The following is a 25,898-nucleotide window of genomic DNA, read 5'->3' on the forward strand; positions in this document are numbered from 1 at the left end:
ACACTCAATCTTAAGTGCTAGGGATTGAATGCAGGCATGATGAATATAACAGTCATAAAGAGTGAATGCCCAGAGGGAAGCACTATCAGTTATGAATGGAAAACATGATATTTACATAATATTTCATAACACTCACAGTTTTGCGGGAGAAAGTCATGAAAACAACTGAACTTTGTTTGGCTTAAAACAAACATACTTGGTGGCTAAAATAGGACTTAAATAGCGTATGGATATTTGTGATCTCTTACCCAGTTAGCATGTTTGTTTTTAAATTGTACTTTCTAGATTATATGTAGGTTGAAAACATTTTATTGTCTTGTATGATATCTACTTGTATAGATTACATTTTGTATCATTTTCTATATTTTTTCATTAATCTCATTGAATATCTGTATTTAAAATGATTTTCTTGGAAACACCATAAGTTTGAGTTTTGACTTTTTTTCTATTTATTTTATATTAATTATAAAAGTTTACTACATATATACATTGTCAGATATGTTTCCAGTCATGTTTTTAAATTAATTTTGGAAAAGAAATTTTCTTCAACTTAAAATGTTTGCAGGGCTTACCTTCAAAATGAATCATGCAAATTAAGCATGTTTATATTTTGAGTACAATGTTGAACCTATTTATTATCTTGAAATGCTTTAGCATTTTTCAGTTTTGATCTTTTTAATCAGTTCATGATTGTTTGCCATTTAAATAGATTATTTATACTACTAATATCTAGTGGAATTGTTTAACACAAATAATTATAATTAATGTGTTTGTTTAAAATAAACTTTAAATTTTAAAATTGATCTTTGATTAAGGTTCATCGATAATTAGTTTTTTAATTGTTTTGGTTATATTAAAATTTGTAAAAATTTACAAAATATGTTGATACAACAGAAAAAGCTAAATATTTTAGAGATATATAAAATGGACTTTTTTTTTTTTGTGGTATTAGGGATTGAACCCAGGGCCTTGTACATGTGAGGCAAACACTCCACCAACTGAGCTATATTTCCAGTCCTAAAGTAGACTTATATTTTTTCACTTTTCAAATAATAATGGCATTGTGTAGTCAGAGATTATACCACATGATTATAAGAACAGTTTCCTAAAATAATTATGCTGAAGTTTTATTACCACTATTTTCACTTATAAAAGTAGCAAAATGTAGTTTTCTTATGAGATACATATATGCTTATCTTCTAACCTTCATCTATACTTATATAATATTCACCTAAAATATAAACTATCCAATATTACCTAAACAACTGGGTTATAGGGTGTCTTAGTCAATTTTGTGCTGCTATAACACAATATAGCAGATTGGATAATGTTTAAAGAATAAAACGTTATTTCTCACATTTAGGGAGATTACAAAATCTAAGATCAAGTGCCAGCCTCTGGTGATGGGCTTTGTCCTAGTCAATTTCCTGTTGGTACAACAAGATACTTGATACTGGGTGATTTATGAAGAATAGAGAAAAAATTCGGCTTCCAGTTCTGAAGGCTAGGGAATCTAGGAGCATTGCAGTATCAAGTGCCTCATGACAGGAAGTCAGAGAGTGAGTGGCCGCATGCAAAGAGGCAAACAACAGTGGGCAACACCACTGGTTAACAAACTGCTCCCTTAAGAACAAACCCTCTCCAGCAAGAAAGTTACCAGTTGCTCCTAATGATGTAATCACCTTTTAAAGATCACACCTGCCCACACCATCACAATTGTAATCCAATTTGAACATAAGCTTTGACTGGGAAAACCCATATTCAAACCATAGCTGCTTCATAACATGAAAAAGGTGGGAGGGCAAAAAAGTAGCCTGGACTCTGTGTACTCATATGGCAGGAGAGCAAAAGAGTGAACACACTTGGGCAAACCTTTTTTTATAGCACCATTAATCCATACATGAGAGTTGAGGCCTCATGATCTTAACTCCCACCTCCTGACATTGTTGCACTTGGGATTAACTTTCAAACACTTGACCTTTCCAACTGCGGTATGTGAATATCCTGGCAAGCCATCCAAGTGATGATTTGGTTTTATCCTTTCCTAAACAGATGTTATTGTTATGTTGTTGTATAGGCACCCCCCTTAGGTTTCTGTGGAACATGGCAATGGATATTTATGTTTACCTATTCTTAGATAAATTGGGTCTGACCTGTAAATAAAAGAATGACTTGGAAAAGACTCAAAGGAGGACAGGTATTCTTCCTGTACATGTAGAGGTCCCTAACTATACAGTTGAATTCAGCATGTAATATTGGCATGTTGTCAATGCACACCTTAAAGACAGGAAAAGCTGAAATCTGATTAATCATTCCAGTTACTTTCTCCTTGTTTGGAATTGAGAATGAATTTAGAAAGTTAGATCTGATGAAAATTCCAATTTAGTTTTATAAATAATGAACTTCTACTAAAAAAATATCAAAATGATCAAATAGAAAATATTTTGATGAGGTATGAAAAATTCCTTAATTTTTCTTGTTTTAAAAGTATTATAGCTTTTATTTCTTAGTTTGGATACGTACAATTATTCATTACTTTTAGTCATATATGTCTAAGCCTTTGAAAGCTACTTAAAAAACAAAGATGTATTAATATTTAATAGAGTGATCAATTCTAGTTTAGGTTTTATTTTGGAAAAAAAATTGACCTTGAAAGATTGTTACTTTTTCTTTCTTATTCTTTCTGGCTATTCTTGATGTTTGTCGTCTATTCGCATATATTTCCATTAACCTCAAGGCTAATGTTATATTGATTTTTTTATGAAGTTATGTTTTCTTAGAAATTGGAAACATTTTTCAGATCAAATGATATACTAATTTTTAACAGTGAGACATTGAATGAAATTAATTGTTGACATGATGAAATGTCTAGAAAAACTTAATGATATATTACATTTCAGTAACAGAAAAATAAGTTTCATAGAAACTCTTTAAAACCATTGGGGTAACATGAAATCCTGTGCGTATTATGTTTGAAAAAATTATGTGACTATTATATTTGACACTTCATGAAGGGCCAAGAAAATGATGTTCAGAAAGCAGCTAGACATGCTGAAATGAATTCCTAATGTATCACTTTGGGAAGCATTACCAGTTAATAAAAATCATGTATTTCAAATATTTATTTATACGGAATTCTCAGATAGCCATTCTTAAATATAAGAATTCTTCTACATTTTGTCAATTCCATGAACATTCATAGTGCAACTACGATTTATGAACACTTTCTTAATATAATGCACTCAAGGGAAAATATTTCTTTCTCTCACCTTGTAATACCACAGTCATGGACTCCTATTTTTGTTCATATATTTTCTATTACCTTAAGAAAAAAAGGTAGCATAGCATGAGTATTAGGATCATGCTTTTTTAAAAAAAAATATATTGTTTTGTTTTTCCTCCAAATTTTAGAGTTCTGGATAAGTAGGACCAATGGAGTCATAAAGAACAAATAACTAAATGCAGGAAGTTGATAAATTATGTGTCTGAGTAATAAAATTATTAAATAAAACATTTTCTTTGATTCACTGTTGGAAAATATAGCTAAGTAGTAACATCAGAACTCATATTTTTATTTAAAATGTTTGATGATCACAGTGTTCTGCATAAAAATATGGAAGTACCTGCAGAGGTACTTGGTCCACTAGTCCCTAGCTTTTGACCCACAGTTGAAGTATGTCACATTCTTCCCTATACTCTTTCTCTGTCCTACACATGGAAGGCCCAGGGGCCTTTTCAGCCTATTCATCCACTCAGTTCACCTCTAGGAAAAGCTATTTTTGGCCATTCCTCAGATTTGGAGTGTGGAAGTACAAGCATAGCTGAGGGGTAGCCCAAGATGGCTTTCAAGGTGTGCTCATCCCTTAGCTCCATGGATTTTGAGCTCCATGGGGTTTTGTGCTCCATGGAGCAGTGAACATAATGAGGAGGTAAAGAATTCCTTTAAAAGGTATGCTCCAGACCAGGGACCACACTTGTCTAATCTCAGGGTAATAGTGGAGTTAAAACTTTTGTTTAAATCTTTTTTTTTAATTTTTTGTCCCATCAACGATTAGTTTTGTATTTTTCATTACAGAGCTGGAATGCCTGGATTTGAATGCCAATTTCACCATTTAAGGCATGTGTGACTTTAGAAAAACAACGTAAATTCTTTTCCCTCACTTTCCTCATTTGTAAATGAAGAAAATAATAAATGGATTTCGTTATAAGCTACTGAGGTCCCTAAATAGAAGTGGGTAAATAGGACAGCAGAAGATACACTAAAAAAACAGGGTGGACAGAGTAGCTCTGAGGAAGTTCAGGAAAAAACAACAATTTTGTTAATGTGATGTTTCATTTCTTCACCTCTGAAATGAGAGGATTGACTAGATGTTTATAAACCCAAATTATATTTCTAAGATTTTTTTCAAATATTTATTTTTTAATTGTAGTTGGACACAATACCTGTATTTTTATTTATTTATTTTTATGTGGTGCTGAGGATTGAACCCAGGACTTCGCATGTGCTAGGAGTGCTCTAAGCCTGAGCCACAACCATAGCCCTCTATGATTTTTGAAAAATATTCTTCATGTCTTTTTACAGAGTCGAAATTTTGATATATTAATAATATAGATAATGGACTTTCTTTAATAGCATTTATTTTCAAACCTTGAGTTTCTAATTTTTAAGGAAGAGAAATAAACATCCATGGAAATTTAATTTTCTTGACTAAAAATATATTCAAAATTTTTCTTTTTCTATTTTTTTAAAGTTTAAGTTTTAATTGTAATCACTATATGACCAGTTTTGAATTTAAAAATCTAATTGGAAGGAATGAAATCTTTACTTCATCTTTTTTCCAAATGAAGTATCATTGTGATGTCTGATTTACTAATGACTTACTGCCACCAAAGTACTAAGAGAAGCTCAACCTTGCAGCCTCAGCCAAGACCACAGACCACTTATTTGCTTCTACAGTATGGATTAAATATCATTCTTTGCCTGTTGGTAGGTGGGAAGAGACAGGCATGTCTATGCATGAACTGGAGTATATTTTACAGTTTTTGTGAAAAATCACTAAAGATTTTCATCATCTTTGTTTGTTCTGATTAAACTTATATTTCATCTCCAAATGAAACAGAAGGTACTTAAATTTTGAAAGAAGCAATTATTTTTAAGTAAACTCAGAAATTTGAAACTCAAGGTCATTAACTAACTTGTAAACTCTGTTATTTTAATTACAATCCCTTCATGCTTTGCCAGCCATTGGAAGGGGTGAGGGTAAGATTGCCTTCAAAATAAGAAGATGAGCCTGTTTTTATTAATTGGTGTTAAATCAAGAGAGCGTGAGTAATGTGAAAACAAAGCACTAGGGCTTCAAGAATAGAAAGAAATAAAATGTATGTTGGAGAAGTTGCAAGATTCTGGCTTTTCCTTACACATTCAGGATCATGTGCTGCAGACAAACCAACAACAATGAGAAAAATATTAACATCTTGCCAATTTTTAAGCTGGCTTTAAAGTTTCCAGTTCCAGGCTGGGAATGTAGTTCAGTTGGTAGAGTGCTTGCCTCACATGTACAAGGCCCTGGATTCAATCCCCAGCACCACACACACACACACACACACAAAAAAAAAAAAAAAAAAAAAAAATCTAATTCCAGAAATCTCTCTCCAGTGGAGGTGGAGCTTTGACGTTTCCTTTTGTGATTTCTAATCATATTCCTTTTTTTTTCTAACCATTGCATCTTAATTTTTAAAAGTATTTAAATCTACACTGGAATATATTTATTAAAAAATATTACTTATGGATCTAGGAATTCTTTGGAGATGACTTACTTTTATAATTTTTCATTTTAACCACAGGAATACTACTTTCATATCTAATACATAATGGTTTACATTACCTGTTATATTCACAGAGGAATGATTAAATACTTATAAACTGAGCAGGCAGCACTTCTCTTTTAGAAGGCAGATTACTTAGGTTCAAATGTCTATTATATAATTCAGTACTAATGAAACCATGGGAAAACTGATGTGCCCTTTTGAGTCTTAATTTATTCATCTTTCGAATAGGGAAAACATGAAGTCTACTATAAAAGATTTTGAGGACTAAGTCAGATACTGCCTTCTAGCATTTATTCTAATAGTAGGCAAATAATAAATGCTGTATTGATATTAGTTTGTTTTGTCCTTATTCTCATTCTAGTGTATTACTTGGCAGACATTGTTGTCTGTTGAAGATAACAAAAACCCACCACCACCACCACCACTAACAACAACAAAAACCCAATAATCATAAATCAGAGTTTTTCACCTGAAGGATGTGGTTGAGTGTGAAAATAAATCAATGGTCACAGTATGGTATAGTGCATGATGGTGGGATGATGGAGTTACACACATTATGAGAACACAATGGGGATCATCCAAATAAAATTTGAGCTAGTGATGAAATAAGAATTACATCATAGATCTATTCCAGCATCTCACTTCTCTGATGATTTAATCCCTCATTCCACCACCTGCTATCACAGTTCTGGCATTTCTACCTCATTTAATATGGACCACGAGTTTCTCCTCTATTCTAGAATTTATCCCAGGAGGATGTTTGTAACTTCTCCCTTCCCTTTGCCAGGGAGATAAATGCTGTATCTCAGTATAATTCTCCAAAGTAAGAGATTTCCCTGAGAGAAATTTGCATTCCATTTCCCTTAGCCATGCACCCTCAGAATCAAATCCAATGCCTGCAGACTTTCCTTGCTCTGCTTGGTAGCTTCTGGGTAAGTCCTATAGCTTCTTTGACATATAGTCCCCCCCTTTTTTTTTTCTATCAAGTCCAGTATTGTCCTGACTGGGCTGTGTCTTTACCCTAGTTTTGGATACAGTGTTTACTAGGAAAGTTGAGAGTGAACCTTTCCTATGTGAGAGTAACCTCCACATCATCTTTCTTTCTTTCATTTTTTTTTCTTTTATTGGTGCATTGTAGATACATGTAATACTTGGGTTCATTTTGACATCATAATATATACATAGAGTTTAATTTACTCCACTTCAGTCCCCAGTTTTCCCTGCCTTTCCCTCTCCCCATTCTCTATCCTCTACTGGTCTTCCTTTGTCTCATTTATTTATTTTTAATGCATGCTTTATAGATATAAATATGGGTGAAATTAACTGTGTTATATTTACATGTGCATATAGCTTAATTGTTTCAAATGCATTCTGCATTTCCTCCTCTTTCCCATCCCTCCTCCCTCCTCAATCTCCTGGTTCTACTCCACTGATCACCCCTCTAACTACTCCACTAATCTTCCAATCTTTTCCGGTTACTTCCCTATATCTTCATATCATCCAACCCCCACTCTCTCTTTTTCCCTTTGCTCTAGCTTTCACACATGAGAGAAAACATCTAGCCTTGAGTATCTGAGTCTGACTTGATTCTTTTAGCCTGATGTTCTCTAGTTTCATTCATTTACCAGAAAATGCCATAGTTTCATTCTTCATTATGGCTGAGTAAAACTCCATTGTGTATGTACCACATTTTCTTTATCCATTCATTTATTGACAAGCACCTGAAATGGTTCCATATTTTGGCTATCATGAGTTGTGTTACTATATAAAATTGATGTGGCTTTATCATTATAACATGATGATTTTAGTTCTTTTGGATAAGTACCAAGAAGTAAGATGGCTGAGTCATATGATGGTTTTATTCCTAGTATTTTAAGGAATCTCAATCCTGCTTTGCAGAGTGGTTATAAGAAATCTGTCGTCCCACTAAAAATGTATAATCTACCTTTCCTCCATGTTCTTGCCAGAATTTATTATTAATTATCTTTTTGATAATTGCCTTTCTGACTGGAGCAAGCTACAATCTCAGTGTAGTTTTAATTTATATTTCCCTGATTGCTGGAGATGTTGATTACTTTTTTTTTCATATATTTGTTGGCCATCTTTCCTCCAGATTATCTTTAAAAAGAGGTGAGCACTAGTTCTCTAAGGAGCAGGCCACTTTTGCAACCTCAGAACTGAAAGAGGAATGACAACAACCTCTCCAAGATGATATTTTTTCCTAACATTTATTTGTATGCTATAGTTTTGCTTTATATTTATTCAGGGAGGATTTGAAAAAGCATAACTTTGGTCTCAAATTTTCCTTTACAATATAGACTTTACTTTTATTTTTAAAACACATTTAAGTATTATTATAATGATGATTTACATTTGGCATGATTAGCCTTTAAAATTGAAACAGAGATCTCCCAACATTTCTTTTTCTTCTTCCTGTTTTGTTTCCACATATAAGAGAAAACATATACTCCTTGATCTTCTTAATTGGGATTATTTCACTTAGTTCCAACCATTTTGTTTTGCAAATGATAGAAATTCATTTTTCTTTATGGTTTAATAAAACTCCGTTGTGCATCTATACCACATTTCCTTTATCCTTCCAACCACTGATAACACCCAGGGAGATCAGTGGAGAAGGGAAATGGACCAGGAGGAAGGAAAATACTGGAGAATTATGCTGGCCAAGTTATTTTGTTACATTGTGTATGTTTAGCTTTTTCCCCTGCTATGACTAAAAGTCCTGACTAGAGCAATTGTAGAGGAGGTAAAGTATATTTGAAGGCTCATGGTTTCAGAGGTCTCAATCAATAGACAGCTGGTTCCATTCCTCTGGGCTCAAGGTGAGGCAGAACATCATGGTAGAAGAGTGTGGCAGAGGGAAGCAGCTCAAATGGTGATCAAGAATCAGAGAGAGAGAGAGAGAGAGACTCCACTTGGCAGATACAAAGCCACACTCCCAATTTCAACTTCCTCCAAACACCCACTTCAGTTACTACTCAGTTAGTCCCTATCAGGGGATTAATTCACTGATTGGGTTAAGATTCTCACAACCCAATCATTTCTCCTCTGAACCTCACTTTGTCTCATATTTGAGCTTTTAGGGGACAGCTTTCATCCAAACCATAACAATGAACATGTATGACTATGTATCAACAAATTCTACCATTGTGCACAACTATAATGCACCAATAAAAAAATACAAGAAATATGAAACAAAACGATATTTTTAGTATAAAACTGATCATCTCCAATATTAAGTGAAATTTTAAATGTATAATTAAATGTGTGATAATCACTTTAAAACCTTTCTTGTAGATAGTGACAGCATAAGCTCATTTTTCTCTTTGGTTGACTATGTTTTGGGCAACAAAATACCAATAAAAGCAAAAGCTACATATTGTTAAAACAACAAGGACAACAAAATACCCACCCATAGATTACTTTTGTAGCTTTTTTTCTTTTTTCTTTTTTGTTCTTTAAATAGTTCAGAATTTATAATGGATATTTTTATATTTTTTGTAATCAGTCTAACAAATGACAGGAAGTGGAATTGTGCATGTAGCATGCAGAAGTCAAGCATTGCCCTTACGTTTTTTACTGGAGTAGGAGGATGGTTCAAAAGTTGCTGGTCTCATTCACAGTTCACTTTTATGAACTATGGGCAAGTCAGCCAAGCTCAGTGGACTGGAACAGCAAGCATGACTAATGGATTTTTAAAATTGTTCATAGCTTCTAAAATAATACCCAATGTTCTTAGATGCAGTGACCTTTGAAGTAAAGTGGAGCAGATGTTCCATAACCACCCTAATAACAAAAACAAAACAGATATAGAAACAAAATAAATTAAATTTATTTTGTGGTGTCAGAGAAGTATAGACAGATGGAAACTAATTAGAATAATAGACATGGCATTTTCATAAATACTCTTTTCATTAGTTTTAAATTGTTAGAATGTCTTTATGAACTCATATTTCCCTTTTCAAAATTCAACAGACTTTTAATGATTAAAATAAGCAATACTAAAAAGTTGGTATATAAGTAATATTTTGTTGGTGTGATTGTCCTCTTATAGACTTTAAACTTGAATATGAGTATTCTTAGCTATATTTCTCATTTGTAACCGAACATAAACATTTTGAAAATGTCTGTTGAATACTTCCCAGGTAAAATTACAATATAAAAATTTTTGAATTGAGTGCAAAAGCAAAATGGACACAACTTCAGTTCCAAGAAAATTATAGTACATTTGAAGTGGAAAAATCAATAACTAGTACATAGAACAGAATAGATCAGGATGAGATCATTTTATAGCATACTTTTAAATACCTTGCTTTATTTCTTAAATTTGGTTTATGGAGATATGTATGTATGTTATAATTAATATAAAATAAGTAAGGGACATTTTATGTTAAAAAAAGAAAGAAAAGGAAATTGAAGTCAGGCATCTCTAACATATTCCAAAATGCTATGACTTTTTTTTTTCCCTGAAGAAGAGTAATTTTGTCAATGACCTTATTGTAAGGTCATTGGAGGAAAAGCTTTCCTAATGTTGAAATCTGAGTGATATGCCCCTTTTTGTGTTTCCTGTAAAGCAATATCATATAATACAATGCAATTCAGCCTCAATGAATGCAATAAATACATTAATGTATGATCCACATGTCTTATGAGAAGGCTGCTCAGTAAGTTCAGTTGAAGTAATTTTGTGAAAAGCCAAACCAATGCATTTCTACTAGAACTCTTTGAGGGTCACATTGAACCATACATAATCAGCTCCTTTATCTGCTGTCTTTCATAGTTCCATTTTAAAAAATCCTCAAAGATGTTTATGGTGTGCATAGGTACTTGAAGTCATAGGATACCACCAGGCAAGTTTTCAATCAGAATTTTAATATTTTTTATGAAAAATTAACACTGTGAAATAGTTTGCAAAATTTTCACGGGATAGTAAAATAGAAACAGAAAGGTAGAGGTGAGAGAAAGGAGGAGATCAAGAAGAAAAAGAAGACAGAGAACTTGAAAAGAAATTTACCATTCATTAGAGTTACTTTAGTGCAAGAGTTATGGATTTAAGCTCTTGAGAGATGATTTGAAATTTTCAGGGTGTATTTCACATTACCTTTGACTTTAGGCTCTATCTCAGTGTCCATTTACCATCCCAAATCTATCACTTTCCCCAACCCACATTAAGGTTAAAGAGTTTCTACTACATACTGAAAGAGGATAGAGAGAATTAAGACAGATGTAGAAGAAGAGATACTTAACTATAATAGAGGTTAGAAACATGGGCATTAGAATCAGGAAAAACTAAAGTGAAACCCTCATGCCACCCCTGAGCTGTGTGACCTTGATCAATTTACTCAACTTCACAAGCTTGATTTTTAATTCTCCCATCTGAACAGATTTAATAATAATCACCACCCAATAGGTTATTTCATCTCATAGTATAAAATTTTATACATATATTATATTTATATTTAGACATTATATATATATGTATATACATATGTGTAATTTTTCAAGTATAGGAGAATACAATCTATTCTGTTGTATGTTAGCTTCTATGTCTGCTTATGACACAGAAGCATGTCATTTAAAATAGTGAAAATGAGTTCCAAGCATAGTTGGTTATTTAAAACAATTTCAAAAGAAGATCAAGAGAAGAGCTCTAAAAAAATGTTTCATGAATTTAAGAAGTTTGCCAAGAGCATTGCTATGGAGAATAATCCTCACTTGTCATGTTCATTACTAAAAACTTCTTGTTTTTTAGCCTGTTAATGCACTACCTTACATTGTATTACACTTATTGATTTCTGTATGTGAAACCATCCTTGCAATCCAAGGATAAATACCAATTTATTGTGATGCATATTCCTTTTAATGTGCTATTGATTTTGGTTGTTAGAAATTTTGAGGATTTTAAGGTTTATGTTCATCAGGGACATTGAGCTGCAATTTTCTTTTCTTATAGGACATTTATATGGCTCTAAAAGGACCATATAAATGCTGTGAGGGTAAAACTGACTTGAAGATAAAATGTTGGTCAATAACTGCACATAACAGTTCATAAAAGCTTCTTACTATCTTTTGTATTTTTGTGGTATCAATTGTAATTCTCTCTCTCTCAATTATAAAGTTATTTATTTGAATCTTCTCTCTTTTATTCTAGATTATTCTAGATAAACTTTTGTCAATTTTGCTTATTGTTTCAAAACTCTTTGTTTCCTTTGACATTTACTATGGTGTTTCTAATCTTTTTTTTAAAAAAAATTTGCTATCATTATTATTTTCTTTATTCTGCTGATTTGGGATTTTGTTTCTCTTTTTCTAGTTTCTAGAATTTCAAAGTTAGGTAGTTTATTTATAATATCCCTTTCTTTTCTACTTATCACTATAAACTTTCTTCCTAGCACTGCTTTTCCTGCATTGTGTCAATTTGGTATGTTGACTTTTCATTTGCATTTGTTTCATAACTTTGATTTTTTTCTTTGACCCATTGTCTCAAATGTGTGCTATTTAATTTCTACATATTTTAAAATTTTCAAAAACTCTTCCTATTTTTAGTTTTAGACCACTGTGCTAAGGAAAGGTACTTGCTATGATTTTAGCCTTCTTAAATTTTATAATGCTTTTTTTGACCCAACATATGTTCTATCATGTAGAATGTTCTATCTGTAGGAGACTAGTATTTATAATATTACTCTTTTGTGGAATATTCTATGTATGACCATTTAGTCTATTGACTTATTTAAATCCACTGAATCCATATTGATTTTTCGGTCTAGATAATGAGTCCATTGTTGAAAGTGGGGTCCTGAAGTCTCCTAGTGTTTTCATTGCTGACTATTTCTCTCTTCAGTTTAGTTAGTTTGCCTCATAAATTTGTATGTTCCAATGTTTGATTCTTGTATAAATAAAATTTTATCTTATTATGGAATTAAAATAGTTGTACACATAGAAGTAAAGATTTGAACAGGGTCAGTAGGCGTTAAGCTGGGTGAAGGACATGGGAAGATAGTTGCATGGTACACACTTTGATCTGTTAGATGAATAAATTCTCAAGATATTATGTACTTCATGAGTATTGATGGTTGTGTAAATTAATTTGAGTGTGATAATCATTATACAATGTAAATTTCTCAAACACTGAGAAATAGACTTATCACACTGTATACTGTCAATCTATAGTCTTAATCAATTAAATATTTTTAAATAAAAATGGTGTTACATTCATACTATTATATTTATTTCGTGTCCAGTTTTACTTGTTGGTATATTAAGTCTGAAAGGATGGCAAGGACGATTTTATTATACCAGTTTTTCAAGTAAGGAATCTAAAATTGACAGTCTTTGAGTTAGTGAAGGGGGGACATAAAGACAGAACATAAACATACACTTAAGGCTTCTTTAAATATCCACAACAATATGAAAGCAGGAGGATGGGACCTCAGCAAAGCCTATGGCACTCTCAATCTCCTACACTTAAAAAATAATTTCAATAATCGATTGTTTATTAAATAATGCACTCAAAGTCCTAAAAATAAACTAGTCATTGTTTTTCAAGAAAAACCTGGAAGGATATTGCTGTCATCATCATTTATTAGATGGGGAAAGAAAGGTGCCATATAGAACTTGAGGGTTTCTTGAGTTTGACCTTGCCCCAAAGACTAAGATTAATAAAGGCTGTAGTGAGTCAAATAGTGTCTCCAGATATTCACATCTACCTAGAACCTCAGAATGCGATCTCATTTAAATATTGACTTTTTGAAAATATGGGGTTTAAACATTCTAGAGAAAACAACCCTAAATTTAGGGTGAGTTATAAATTCAACAACTAGGATCTCTGTTTACAAAAAAAGAGGAGAGCATGTGGAAGACCAAGGGAGAAAGACCATGCAAAGACACATGGGGACTCAATTCTGGAGTCAGAAGGTTAGGAATCCAATGTTGCCTTGCCTTTTCTGACCTGCTGGGGCTTGAACAAAATATTTAATCTAGTGAAATCTCTACTTGTTTGTTTGTAAAGTGTAAATTCACACAATATAAATAAAATCAAGAAAAGAATTATGTTCCTATCCTATAAATCATGCGCCAACATTTTAACAAAGATCTTATCAAGAATACTGATGAAAATATTTTACCAATGAAACTTTCTGAAATTTATGATTTTATAAAGATATTTCGAAAATAATTTCTGTTTCTGTAGTAAAAATGGAAAAAAAAATAAGTAGGTAACTACATATAAGAATAGATATAAGTGGATATTAGTATATAGTTTTAGATAAATGTTTATCTTCCCTTGATTCAATAGGGTCCTTTTCTCACATTGCATCACAGTAATGTTTCTCAACGTCCAATGAATTACTGGTGTGTATGAATTATGTTTGGTATGTAGCATTAACATGTCCAACAAACTTACAATACAAAATCAACTCAGTGATAATATGTAGTGTTCAAAATCCCATAAGATCTGATAGCACTAGCTTTACTTGTGTCCTTCTTACTCAATTACCATCTGTGCTTCAGGTTGATGAATTGACAATGCTATCTCCATGTCTCCCATGACTTCTCTTCCTCTTGTGATGACCTACCCTTGACTGATCTTATCTTTTCTGGAATCCTTCATAGATTCAATCAGTTAGCAGATACTACAGATAGATTCTTATGTTAGAATAATATCAAAGCATGTAGCTATTTTCAACAGCTACAATCTTGTCAAACAGAGGAAGTAGGGATTAGACGATTGACAACACAGAGGAGGAAGCATTTTAACATGCCTAGAATAGTGAAAGCAGGAGGGATGGGATACCAACAAAGCCTCCTTTTAAAGAGATGTGCCAGAGTCATCTGTTGCATAAGGTGGCAAGAAGTCCAGCAGGTAGAACAATATGAAAATATGTGTTGGAGATATTTGTTTTTCAGATGACTATGTTTCACGTTCATATTCTAATAGACATGGCAAAGTTGAGAAAAGAAATAGGACCTGAGAAGAAACCAGAGCTACTCCAGGAAGGAGGCTTGCTTTTAGTGGGATCCAGGGGAAGAATAAAGATGGATGTCCATATGCCTAATGTTATAGATGTTCTAAATGAAGCTAGTTGATAAGCATATGTCTTCCTGCATGTCATATTTACATTTACCATGGCTTAGGGGTATACTTATGAACTTCTCTGTTTGAATGATCTAATAAAAAAAAATCTGGTTCACAATTTACTCCCCTTTTCTTTTTTTAAAGGATTTTTATAATATATATATATATATATATATATATATATATATATATATATCACATAGTAAAAAATAAATCAATCAACATATATCTTAGAAGTCCTTCCAAGAGTATCAATATTCAATAGCCACAGAGGCCATTGCCTTTTTCTCTCTTTGTTCAGTCTGCAGCTCATCAGCGATGACTCCAGTTCTTAAAAATCAAACTTGTTCAGCCAAATCATAGACCCTGAATTTATCCAAATTGTAGAAACATGCTTTTACCACCCTTCCACCAAAATACCTCCCATTCAAATCAACAACTGCTTTAATGGCTGATTCAACTCTCTCAAATTCTAAAAATATCCGTGCTGCCTCATTATCAGGAGCACCAGGAATTTCAAATATCATACATTTTCCAACTTTGCCATTTTTTTCACATTCTCTTTGGTTTCAACTTCCAAGTCTTCATCTACCTCTCCTGCACCAACCATGTTCCTCAGTAGGATCACTTGGTAGGAAGTTAATGGATATGAATCTGACTTCTTGGATGCATCCTGAGACTGGCCCTTCTCCGTGGCATCACCCACAATGATCTTGACGCTCTCCTTGCAGGTCTTCTCCTGACAATGCGGTGCTCAGAGCCTGCTCCTGCTTCCCCAGACCCAGGCCTTCCCGGAAGACATACTTCTGCATAATCTTGGATGCTACTGTGCCATCCATGTTAACAAGGAGAGTTGCTAGGCTCAATTGGAGATCCCGGTCTATCCTGTTCCTCATATACTGCAGGAGGAATAGCAGCTTTGGAAGATGGTGATCAAGGTCTTGGGTCCCCTTCATAAGGAAAATCTCGGGGTAACTTTTTGTCTTTCTCTACAAGAGAAGTAGGTGGGGGCGATGGCAGCTCCACCCATACTTCTTTCCCTCCTCCCTTGTTCATAATCTTCATCCTCATCAGAATCTGGATTTTGTCACCTTGAAAACCCACTTGCTTCATGTCTGTCTTTATGCCCCTTTTTCCCTTTCCTCTATTTCCTTCTGTCTTTCCAGCTCTGTCGTTCCTCTCTTTGGAGCTTCACTACTTTCTCATAATCATTAGGAAACATAGGATCGTATTCATCAGTTTAGGGGATTAGAACTTCCCCTGCAGAAAACCCACTGGCAGCAGTGTCCTTCAGGCCAGCTGCTGCTACTTGTGGTGCTGCGCACAATTTGCCGGTCATCTGACGAGCCACCTCGCTTTAGATAAATGACTGGGGAAAGTTCTCTGTTTTGTCCTTTGGCTCTTTGCTTGAGAGAGGGCTGCTTGAAGTTGAGACTGCAGAGTTTGATGTTTTGGGACCAGCCTTCTGTTTTTGAGACATTGGTCTCCACTCTCAGGTCATCATACAAGGACATCTTTTTAGTCGAATGCAGGCCTGCCCAGCTGACTCTGCGAGTGAGCCACAGCAGCTGCAAGGTGGAGCCCAGGTGCACATCGAGGAAACTTGATGGCCTCAGGAGACCCTGCACCTCCCAACCTCCGTGGAGTCGATGGGGTGGTCCGTGGTGCTGGATGAAGGAGCGCGGGCCTCAGGAGAACAGCTCCCCTTTTCTTTTTATACCTGGTCCACTTAGCATCAGAAAATGCCTATGGCTTATGGATGTGGATACCTCAGTCTGTAGCTGACAGTCCCAGGAACTGGAAACTCTTGGTTATTTGTTGAGGATAGAGATATACTACTCATCAGCGGCACATTTTACTTCTCAGAAAGAAGCCATAAGCAGTCCCTGGAAACAAACTCAGGGGCATTTATTCACAGAATTAGATAAAGCCAGGGATAGGGAGAATAACTAGAAGGGTACCTGCCTGCCCCTCCCCTGGACACAGAGCATACTCATCCCTGGGTAATGATGTGGCCAAAGTAGAACTCTTAGGCTCTACTCTAGAGCATGGGAGCTAAGACTTTATACATTAGCAGTAAGTTCAGACAATTCTCTGAAGACTGAATAGAAGTATTAAAAACTTTTAAATCATAGCTATCTCATATAAGTTTTTACTTTTTCATATAACTATAACTATTTTCATGTAACTATATTGGTGAAGACATAGATACCTTTCAGTGTAAGTAATATTGCATATTGTCAAACCTCTTCAAAATGCCTCATTTACTGAAGCATTGCATGATAGACAGAATTTGGCAAACTACCTATAAGTGTCTATGGCCATTTACCTTATGCAATCCAGTATTTATTTCAAATGCTCCAAATAATTCTATCAATCTTTACATTTAATCCTTCAAAAATACATTAATGAAAGTAACAGGCATATTTCAAAAGTGATTTGAATATTTTGTGCTGAACTTCATAGTTCACTTTTAAAATGTTCTATTGACTTTGACATGAAGAGGCAGAGAGAAAAAGAGTAAGAGAGCTTAATAGACATAGACTGGGAATGAAATCTGGGCAGTCTGGTTTGAAACAGCACCATCCAATTATTCCCATCTATCTGCTAGAAAAGCAGTTTGAGATTATGAACTAAATTCCCAAGAAATTCTTCCTTTCACTTATTTACTCACACTATTTAAAACATACTAAATAAAGACAATGATAACACTGAATGAGAATAATTTAAATCTAGTATAGAAAAATTTAAATGCATTTTGCTTGTTATCCTTGTCCCTAGAGATGAAAACAATATCTTATTTTAAAGAGCAAATATGACAGGCTAATGCAATGAACTTGTCCTTAAAACTGACCTTTCAGAAAGGGATAATTTGACCTTGATAATTTGACTAATCTCCAACAAAAAAGTCAAAGAAGGAACAGATAAACAAATAATATCTCTGCTGATTTGACTGTTTTTTCCATCATCCCTTTACCCCTGGGAATGCAGATGTCTAGCTAGGTGGGTCTCCAAGGTGGAAAGAATTAAACAGATGTCCATACCCAAGCTCAAGTTCTGGTATCCTCACTTATACAACATGGATTCTGGGAAAGTTCACATTTTTAAATCTCCCATTCCTATGTATAGCCTGTGTTTTAATAAAATTGCTAAGTATATATTGACATAAGACTCATCTTAACTGGGATTCCTAAATAACCTGATCCACTAACAAATTTCCTTGGTCCATTTCCTTTAGGACAGTGGTGATTAACTATTGGGTTGTCACTGTACCTTTTGAATATGTGATGAAACATATGAATTCGAGACTCAGAAAAACGCATGCATCTATATACTCAGAATTTTCCAAGCACTTTCGAAGAAGTCCTGTTCTCCTCAAAATTAACTAGTGAGACCATTTATTTTTTTTTTAATTTTTTTAAAGAGAGAGAGAGAGAGAGAGAGAGAGAGAGAGAGAGAGAGAATTTTAATGTTTATTTTTTAGTTTTCGGCGGACACAACATCTTTGTTTGTATGTGGTGCTGAGGCTCGAACCCGGGCCGCACGCATGCCAGGCAAGCGCACTACCACTTGAGGCACATCCCCAGCCCCAAGTGAGACCATTTAGATGTCCTGAGCCACTTTATTTCTATAATCATGGTATCCATGGTTTCTTAATACCAGATGACCTGCACATATTAAGCATTAGTAAATATAGATAAGTCTTAATTTTCCTTGGAAAAGTGAAAGAAGGGAGGTTATTTTAGAGCAACTATTTTTCTTATCTTTTTTTATTAAAGAATGTGTACTCTTAATTAAAAGAATCCTTAACAAGTCTAGTATTTTAATCAAATTAACATTTAGCTGTGCTCCCATGAAGTGCCCTTCCTCTACACATTGCTATGGAAGAGTAACTTAATCATTTAGAACATAGTCTCTATAGTCCAACTGGTTTATTATTTTAAATCTCTCTGCATATCAGTTTCCCTATAAAACAACAAAAAAGTAATAGTGGGTAGCACATAAGGTCATTGTAAGTACTAAACAAGGTAATAAAAGGTAGTAAAATGCTTAACAAACTATCTGGCAAGGTAAGCACTCATTAAATGATAGTTGTTATTTTTATTTTCAATGTCAAACACTGAATGCAGAACTTCATATGCTATAAAAGTGTGGTGGCACTGGGCTATATCCTCAGATGCTATAAATTCCATAAGTAAATTTATATGCAAAAGTTACTTTAACAGATGTATATTTAAGAATAAGTGACTATCAGAAAAGGTAACATGTAATACTAAGCATGGACATTTGTATTTGCATGTAAAATTTTTAATGAATTATTTTAGTAATATGCAAACCTCTTTTCTTTTTTATTGGTTCTTCTTAAATATAACAGTAGAATCCATTTTGATAAAATTATACATAACAGTAGAATCCATTTTGATAAAATTATACAAGCATGGAATATATCTTATTCTAATTAGGACCTCATTCTTGTGGATAGATACAATGGTGCGATTCACTTAGGTTAAGCATATAGGAAAATTATGTAAGATTCATTCTACTGTCTTTCCTATTCCTGTACCCCCTCTTCCTTTTACTTCCCTTTGTCTAATCTACTAAACTTCTCTTCTTTCCTTTCATTGTGGTTTAGCTTTGACACATCAGTGAAAACATTCAACCTTTGTTTTCTGGGATTGGCCTATTTCACTTAGTATGATAGTTTCCAGATCCATTCATTTACAGGCAAAAGTCATAAAGGTCATAAAGAAGTTCTTCTTAATGGCTGAGTAATATTTCATTGTGTACATATAACACAATTTCTTTTTCCATTGATCTGTTGATAGGCATCTAGATTAGTTTCAAAGCTTATCTATTGTGAATTGTGCTGATATAAACATCAAAGTGGCTATGTCACTGTAGTATGCTGATTTTAAGTCCTTTGGGTAGAAGTCAAGGAGAGGGATACATGGGTCAAATGGTGGTTTAATTCCTAGTTTTTAAGGAATCTCCATATTGCTTTCCAGAGTGGTTGGACCAATTTGCAGTCCCACTAGCAATATATGAGTGTTCCCCTTTCCACACATCCTTGCCAATATTTATTGTTGTTTGTATTCTTGATAATTGCCATTCTAATTTGTTAGAGTCTGTAAACAAGTCAGGATGGTGCCTGGCAAATGTTAAAGTCTGTAAACAAGTCTGGATGGCGCCTGACATTTTGTCAGAGGGAGTGGTTTGTGAAGTAACTCCAGGGAGGCATTAAGTGTGGAGATTCCTTATTGGTTGACTGCTGTATCTAGTTTATGCTAATTAAGATAAGCTGTGTATTCAGTAATATATATATATAACCCCTCCAGTCCTACAATAAACGGCTCCCACTCCTGCTGTATCAATCTGCACAACTTGTTTGTCACTCCCCAGCTATTTTGCCCAGCCAGCAGGGCTGTGGCACTAATTGTCATAAGATGTAATTTCAATATAATTTTAATTTGCATTTCTCTAATCAGTAGAGATGTTGAAAGTTTTTTCATGTATTTGTTGATCATTCATATTTCTTATTTTCAGAAGGGTCTGTTCAATTCCTTTGCCTATTTATCTACTGGGATTTTTGTTTTTGTTAAGCTTTTTGAATTTGTTGTATATCCTGGAAACTAACATCCTATCTGAGATGCAGGTGACAAAGATTTTCTACCATCTGTAAGTTCTCTCTTCATGGTTTTGATTATTTCTTTTTTTCTGGGAAGAAGTATTTAGTTTGAGCCCATCTCATTTATTGATTTTTTTCATTTTATTTTTTGTGTTTTATGTAAACCTCTTTTATTTGAGGTTTGTTAAGTCACAGAAAGTAGAGTGAAATACATCATCAAAATAGTAACCACTGTTCAAGTATTGTATATGTATTAAATGGGCCCAAGAAGCAATTTTATCTTATATGGTTTAGCTCTTTAGATTGCATAATAAGATAAAAACAATGTTATTTTCTTTCAAGATAGATTACATTATCTACTTACAAGTTCACCAGTTAAAACAGAATGATCTCCTATTCTCAACTGTAAAACTGTGTTTTGATGAAAAATTGTCACTATTCATAGCTAAATATTATCTCTGATTCAGTATGATTGTACTGTACATACAAACTTGCATCATCCAGCCCATTGTTTGTGATGGTGAGATGGTGAGAAATAATGTGAGTAATGCAGAATTTCATTTTAGAACCCATCTTGGGTCCAGTGAGTATCACTTAATATATTTTTTCTTGCTTTGTTACTATTCCAGTCCACCAGTGACATGTAGAGAGTTTTTCTTTTGTGTGAGATATTCTAAGGAATTGATGCTACCAATGCCACTCACCAAAAAAACAAACCAACAGAACAATAACTTTCATAACCAATATATTCTGGTGTACACATTTCAGGGACACTTGACTTTGCACTTCATTCTTCAGTTACTGTAAATCATAGTGCTTGACAGATCCACTATTGAAGAGAAGAAATCATTTGTGGTGTGTGTGTGTGTGTGTGTGTGTGTATGTGTTTATGTGTGTATGTGTGCGTTTCAACTTGACCTGAAGATAAAATTTAAATGAACCATTTTGTGTATAAATGTAAACTATAAGTTTCTTTCTTTGTAAGTAGTATGTGGACAACATCCAAGTAGCCAGTTTTGTTAATGGCTTCCTTTTAACTACTTAGAATATTACTTTGCATTTTAATAACCTATTTTTAGTTTTTCTGCTTACATGTTTTTTCATAGACCTAATGATTTTTCACCTATTTTCTTTATGTAAGTTATATTTGTGGTTAAAATCCTTATTAAAGCCTCATCTCCTCCATCAAACCTTTCCAACTACCCAATGGGAATCTGTTGTTCGTTTATTCCTAAAACATTGATTGTGGAATTTAATGTTGATGGATTGCTACCTGGTTGTAATTAAAATTTGCTACTATATATGCAAGTAGCAAGTGTACATGTTGGATTTTGCCACAAGAACATTAATTTCTCTAAGATGGAAATTAATATCATATATTTTCTGTATTTGCCTTGTGCATTATTGTCTCATCATCAAAGCGCCAGAGCACAGAAATACAATTAATGAGTGAATCTTTGGCTTTAAATCCTCTTTCTTGCTTGAGTTAATTCTAAGGCCCCATGTGTTCTATTCCAGATATAGGAAGGATAGTGACAGCACCAGTTATAGATCAGAGTTATGAAGAACTGTCCCAGCCTGGAGTCATTCTTTATGCTGATAGTGTTCAAAACTTCTGAGCTGCCTACACCTCAAATCCTCTGCATGCCTCCAACCCCCAGCTACCTTCTGCACTTGGTGACACCAAAATCTTTGAACCCAGAGTAAACTATAAAAAGACAGAACTTTTTTCTCAGGAACCATAAAGAACTAGATTCATGGTCACCTTCTCAGTAGTTCTCATATATCATAGCCCATTAAATACAGAGAGGGGACAGATGGGACCTGGCTGAGTTGAATGGAATTCATCTAGGATGTGACATTGTCATGAAACATGACCTGAACAAGATACTACAGGAAATGTCACATAAGTTCACTTTGAGGATTTATGGACCAAAATAAACTTTCTAAACTATGATAATATTGAAAGGAAAGCGAGGAACCAGGAGACAGATGAGCAGGAAATGAGAGACAGAGACCAGGCAGAGATACACACGAGAGTTTATTTTTCAGAGCTGACAAATAAAGGCACATCTCTGTATAGATGGAAAGAGGCAAAACAGGCTTGAGGTTTAGAACTTTTATGGGGCAGGCTTAGGGATTAGAGTCAGGTGGGTCCTAATGCAGATGGTTAAGAATTGGGTTAGTATGAGGGAGTGGTAAGCCATTCTCAGAAATGCCCTTGGGTGGGAAAGCAAAGTTTTTCTTAAAATGGTGGCTGTCACTTAAGATGGCTGTCCAGATGTATTTTTAAGCAAGGACCTTAAAAATACAAATACACTTTAGTAAAATATATTGGAGAAAAAACTGAGTCATATTTTATTCTTTATGTACAATCATAAAATTCTTGTTGTGTAAACAGGTAGTAATGGAGAAATGTAAGGAAATGATATATATGTTTATCTTTCAGCATATTAATAATAATAAGGGTTTATAATACTTTCAGATTTGTGAAATTTATATTGTTTGTAAGTTTTTTGAAAACTTCAGTGTGTTATGATTTCTTCTTTTACATTTTTGGACCTATAATTTTTATTCACAGTTTGCATGCTATTTCTAAGAAGTTTCTTATTTTACAAAAGCTTTGGGTGCCACCAAACATTATCACATTCTAGTCAAAATCCAGCTGCTTCTTGTGCCCTCATGAGGCTGTTCAAATGTTACTTTTAATGCAAAATGAACTCAATAATTCTTCCAAAACCCAAATATTTTTCTCGTGCTGTGTTCTCTCTCTCAGAATGAGCCATTTCTAACCACCTGAGTCTCAAACTTAAGATTAGAGATCACTGCTAATCACCCTCCTTGGTTAGTTCTTTCCTCTTCCTTGAGCTTTCATAGATTCTGATGCCTTGATTGATCAAAGCATTCATGTCACTGAACTTTCACCTACATTCATTCATTCATTTATTCATTGGCATCTAATATTCTTGAGCATAAGGACCCCTGAGTTTTGTTTCTCTTTATAGTGGTATTTAACCAAGGCCCTGGCTTAGAATTGTTCCTATATAATAATATCAAAAGAATGCATGAATTATTTTCTGACCCAATAACAAAATTTCACTTTTTTTTTTTTTGCCTCATGCTGGGGATTAAACCTGGGGGCAATTAACCACTGAGTCACATCCCTGGCCTTTTTCTTTTTTTAAATTTTAAGACAGTGTCACACTAAGTTGCTCAGAGCTTCACTAAGATGTCAAGGCTGGCCTTGAACTTGTAATTCTTTTGCCTCAGCCTCCCAAGCCACTGAGATTAGAGGCATGTGCCATCTGATGTAGCTTGTCTTTAACATTGAGTAACAGCTTTTACTTGTTTCAGTGTCTACTTTGTTTATAGAGAGCTGTTAAATAGCAGGATTTTCCTAATGCATTTTTGTATCAGACACCTAAACTACTGACATGTGAAAGTTGCTTGCAAAGAGTTTACAAGAATGGTGTTCAATGTACACCTTGAGAGGCTAAGGATGTGGCTTGGTGGTTGAGTGCCTTGAGTTCAATTCCTGACATCAAAAACAAACAAACAAAAAAAAAAAAACAAATAGCTAGAGGCCAATCACAATAGGAGAATATGTTTTGAAACAAAAAGAAGACATCTTATATAAAGAAAGTCTATCAAAGGATTATTCATGTTGTGTTCTTTTATCATCACAACAAAACACTTAAATTATAATTGTAGGATAGCATAGTAGTGATTTTAATTCTAAAGAAGAGAAAAATATATTATCAAAGAGTTATCAGAAATAAAGAGGGCATTATGTGATGACAAACACATCACTTTTCTAAGAAGATGTAACTGTTGTTCATGTATATGCACCTAAAAACAGCAGCAAAATTCATGAAGCCAAAACTGATAGAATTACTGGGAGAAACATATAAACTATTATTAGTGATATATACACTACATATAAAAATATATGCTACACACATAAAATATGTATGAAGTAATTATATAAACTTGTATTAGTGATATACCCACATTTTTCTCTATATATACATATACATATTATATATAATATCTATACTTAATTTGGAACTCACAAAAGATTAGTTAGCAAAAACATAGTGTAGAAGAAAAAATGTCAAAAATATCTCCTGGTTCCTTGAAGGGAGAAGACTAGGTTGAGTTTTCTAAGTGAAAAAGTGTAAATTGTAGTTTAGCTTTCAATTTTGAAATTCTGGATCTTACTTTGGGAAGGAATACACATCTGTCCAGATTACCAATTGTATCCTTGCTCCTCATCATTTAGAAAAGGTCTTTAAATAACTAATATGGCCCTGGATATGTGTTGGCTATTGATGATATAAATATAAATAAAATATGATCCCTCTACAAAAATAGATTATACTCATGGGTGACAGGCACAGTAAAATAATTATAATATCATAGGATAGTGTCACCCCATCAAGCCATTTCCTCAGGCAGGATTAACACCATCCAGCTACTTTCCCAGCCCACAGCACACATCATCATCCTTGCAGGGCAGTTATTCTGTTCCTGATTATTCTAGACTCCACCTTACTCTCCTCCACAGCACCATATTCCAAGCAGCTGTTCCCCTTTATTTGATGTTGACATATGAGCTGAAGTCTATAATAATGTTGTAGCCTTACTGCATGAGAAAGTGTTTTGAAAGGAGTCCTTGGAAAGCCCAGAGCTTGATCCTAAAAGTATCAAGGCAAACAATTTTGTAGCAAAATATTTTGCTCTTGATTCTCCTGTTTTTCCAATTGCTTGTAGTTGAGGATATAATATATGCTCCCTTAGATAAGAAAGCTCAAATATCAACCTGGTGAGATCAGTTCTTTGCAAATGCTGTACATTTCTCTGTTAATGAAGAATTTGTACTAAGCCAGTTGGCACATAACTGCCTGAATGATGTGACTTTCCTTCATCCTATGTGACTGCGTTTTAACGATCTGAGAGGTTACAACACTATTGGAAGTGTTCTCCACTCCATTTAGCATTACTGAATACTTGGCACCCTTTTATATTTTCCTTATAAACATTGTTAGCAGTAAAGGACCCAGAAATGATTTTCACAGGTTCATTGGGATGAGTTAGATGCAGTACTGACCAGGGTTGAAAGTGTTCTCTGTCTGTGCTGCTGTCTATTTGTTCCAGGAAGCAGAGAAAGTGTGTGGCTATTCAGACAGGGCCCAGGTTGCAAGGTATGCTGAAAACTATACCAGAAGACAGGCTCTTGTCTATGTGTAGGTAGCCCTTCTTGCTCATATTTTATTATTACTTGCTCATATTAGTGAATATATATATATATATATATATATATATATATATATATATATATATATATATATA

The 25,898-nt window shown here is 33.9% G+C and overlaps 1 pseudogene; it reads right to left on the reverse strand.

The window, feature by feature from the left end:
* Positions 1-15,258: 15,258 nt before the first annotated feature.
* LOC107134316 lies at positions 15,259-16,466 on the reverse strand (annotated as a pseudogene).
* Positions 16,467-25,898: the final 9,432 nt, after the last annotated feature.

The sequence above is a fragment of the Marmota marmota genome, unplaced genomic scaffold, assembly GCF_001458135.2.
Source record: "Marmota marmota marmota unplaced genomic scaffold, marMar, whole genome shotgun sequence".
NCBI lineage: Eukaryota > Metazoa > Chordata > Mammalia > Rodentia > Sciuridae > Marmota > Marmota marmota.